This window comes from Rhinolophus sinicus, chromosome X (genome assembly GCF_036562045.2).
Source record: "Rhinolophus sinicus isolate RSC01 chromosome X, ASM3656204v1, whole genome shotgun sequence".
Taxonomy (NCBI): Eukaryota; Metazoa; Chordata; class Mammalia; order Chiroptera; family Rhinolophidae; genus Rhinolophus; species Rhinolophus sinicus.
This window is the reverse complement of record NC_133768.1, coordinates 95,701,908-95,705,526: the sequence shown is the minus strand read 5'-3', so window position 1 is coordinate 95,705,526 and position 3,619 is coordinate 95,701,908. Positions and strand designations below refer to the sequence as shown.

The 3,619-nt window shown below is 39.7% G+C and overlaps 1 pseudogene; it reads left to right on the top strand.

Moving 5' to 3' along the window:
- Window positions 1-308: 308 nt before the first annotated feature.
- On the top strand, window positions 309-782 carry LOC109437923 (small ribosomal subunit protein eS12; annotated as a pseudogene).
- The last annotated feature ends 2,837 nt before the right edge of the window (window positions 783-3,619 follow it).

The window sequence follows — 3,619 nt, the reverse complement described above, 5'->3', positions numbered from 1 at the left end:
CATTGTTGGAGGACGAAATGAGTAAACAGCAGAAACATACCTGGTGAATAATAGGCTCTCCATGAAACAAACAATCCCATCTTTCCCTTTGAATCTCCCTCCCCACCCCCTCCCCTACACCTCATCTCCAGCCAACACATTTTAAATACTAAATAAAATATACTACGTGATTGATCATTTATTTAAATGAATTTTAAAGAAACGACTCTGAATGTTTTCTTATCATTTTTTTCCAAATATCAAAGCAAATCATCCTTGTTATGGAAATTTTGGAAAAACACAGGAAGGTCCATATAAGGAAATATCTAGCACTTCCCTTTCCACCACCAAGTGGCATGGAGGCAGAGGCTCAGGTGCATTCAAGATTCAGCTCTACCTGTGACCCACCGCCAGCCATGGCTGAGAAAGGCATTGCTGCTACAGGTGTAATGGAAGTTAACACTGCTTTACAAGAGGTACCACCGTCATCCATGAGGGCCTAACATGGGGAAATCGCCAAGCTGCCAAAGCCTCACACCAGTGCCAAGCCTATCTGTGTGTGCTTGCATCCAACTGTGATGAGCCTGTGTATGTCAAGTTGGTGGAGGCCCTCGGTGCTGAACTCCAAATCAACCTAATTAAGGTTGATGACAACAAGAAATTAGGGGAATGAGTAGGCCTCTGTAAAACTGAGACAGGGAAAGCCCTGTGAAGTGGTTGGTTGCAGTTGTGTGGCAGTTAAGGACTATGACAGAGTCTCAGGCCAGGGAGGTCATCAAAAGTACTTCAAATGCAAGAAATGAAAAACCCGGCTTTTGTTCCTGAAAAAAAAAGTCTGAAAAATATGCTATAATACCATCACTCAGCAACATAACGTTGATACTAACATTTTGCAATATTTCATTCCAGGATACATATATATACAGTATAGCCAAAAAATGTATACACATTTTAAAAAATCTTTTATTTAAATATATTAATCTTAATCCAATATTTTTTATTGGGAAATATTGGGGAAAAGTGTGTTTCTCTAGGGCTCATCAGCTCCAAGTCGTTGTCCTTCAATCTAGTTGTGGAGGGCGCAGCTCAGGTCCAAGTCCAGTCGTCGTTTTCAATCTAGTTGCAGGAGGCGCAGCTCACTGGCCCATGTGGGAATCGAACTGGCAACCCTGTTGTTCAGACCTCACACTCTAACCAACTGACCTATCTGGCCACCCCTGTATACACATTTTAAGAAAGGAAAAAACTATTGAAATTGTAATATTCAATATACACCGACAAAAGATGAATACAAGTCGTGTATACAATTTTTTGGCATCCCCAGCACATATATATATATATATATATATATGTATGTATGTATGTATATATATATATATATATATATATATATATATATATATATATATATATCAGAGAAAGAGATTATGAATTTGAAGACCATAATAGTTATGTTGTTACTGTCTCTGAAGACAATAGGCCAACTGGGTTTCCTTCCTTGCTGAGTGCAGAGTATGGGGCTTCTGGAAACCCAGGCCTTGAAACCAGCCAAACTAAGATATTTTTGTGGTTCCATGACTCACCTCTGTTACTCACATCTCCAAATGAAGTGTAGTGCACAACCACACTTTTGAAGATTCTGTGCAGAATTGAAACTGGTGAAATAGGAACACATTTGCATTGGTGACCAGTCAAACATAATCTACATTTCAAATCCAACATTTTTTTTTTAGTGAAATAACGAGGAGTTGAAATAAGGGGCTAGGAGACAAGTGCCTTTGGAAACTTAACTCTGGCTTTGTCTACCACAAACCTTCTAAGCCTGGCAGAGTTTCCACTTTAATTGGGAGAGAGAGACCAGGTACTTGAAATTGAGCAGGAGACACATTCTTTCATTGATCTAAGGGAGAGAAAAAGCGTGTTTAGGCAAACAGAAATCCTTGCAGTCTCATGCTCACTATGCTGGTCTTAAGAGGCGTTAGTATCCAGGAGGAGGCAGTGATAAAGCTCTAAAATACAGGGCCTTCAAATAGCTGGGGATGTAGAGATCAGAATGCTTGTTAGGCCTCCCTTAGCACCCCTCAGGAAGAACCTATTCAGATTCAAAGTGGATTCTGGGAGCCCTCAGCCTCCTGTGCCAAAATAATTTGGGCATGTGGGCCATTGGTCTCTCCTGTCTTTTTCTGCCGAGGCCTGACCCCCCCAGGCTTTCATTATCTAGATAAATGCTAATTCTCTTCCTCCTTTGCCCAAATCTTGTTCTTGATCATGAAGGTGCTAAGTTTGAAGTAGGAAGGCATGGTTTCAAATCCTCCTCTCTGCCACTTGCAATATATATGAGGCCTTGGCTGCAACACTGAACCCTTCGCATTCTCAGTTTCGATATCTGCACGATGAGGATTTTACGACTCTCCTTTGCTTATTGTGAGGATTCATGCGATAGTCTCCAAAAAGTGCCTGGGCACAGGGAAGGTGTTCAATAAATAAGTGTCAGAGTGGAGGATTCTTCCCTCCTATACCTGATAGCCTCTGTCATTTCTTTAATCCAAAATTCACTTCTCTTTCATCTCTTCGCCAAATCCTTGATGCTGATTTCGTGTCTGGAGTCCAGCGTTTTTTGCTTTCAATTGGTCCAAACTGCTGCTTCTAAATACATCTTTCTCACACCTGCTGCTTGGACCACATCAAGGGGCTCAGCTCTACCATTTTTCCCCTCCCAAACTCATCCCCAACTTCCGTTTTCTTTTCCTTTCCATGGAGAACTTTCATTCACTTCTTCCAGTTCACCATTTCTCTTTAACTTCGTTACTGGGAAAACCTCCCAGTTTTTAGTCACCGAGCCATCTTTCTTCATTCAAATTCCATTCACTTTAAAAGGCTTGCTTAAAAAAACAAAAACAGCAAATACTAGTAATCAAACTCAAGGGGTGGGGGGAAGCATTCCTCTCACTGTAAATCAAAGCATAGTTACCCTGACCAAAAAACAACAACAAAAAAAAAACACCAACATTTTTTAAAGATGATAGCCTGCTCTGGAAAGGGTATAATAAAAGGACACTCTTACCTGCTGCAGGTAAGAGTGTATGTTGGTTCAACCCTTTGGGAAGAATTTGGGCAAGATTTATGGAACCATAAACATGTTCATACTCATTAACCCCATACTTCAATTTTTAGGAGATGACTTTAAGGAATTAGTAAGAAATATGGGTGAAAAGGCATTATGCTATATGGATTCATGGTAGTGTTAATTACAATTGGAAACGAACTAAAGGGCCAACTAGAAAATTGTAAAATAAGTGACACTGAATCCACTAGGTGTAGTCTGCAGTTACTAAAATAATAACTATGAAGTATCTATCTAGAAAAATTTATGGTGTGAAAAACAAGGTACCAAAAAGTGTGGGGAAGGGAAGGGAAGCGAAGGAAAGCAGAGGAACGGGAGGGAGAAAAAGCAAGCCAGCAATGAGAGGACCAAGAAGAAAAAAAATAAAAAACAAGCAAAATACTACCAGTGTCTGTGTTTAGCAGTTTTAATTATCAATTCAGAAGGGTTTTGTCTTTTACTCTACTTTTCAAAGGTTCTGTAATGTGGTTGTATTACTGTTATAAATATATATAAATTATATGTGTTACTTTTATA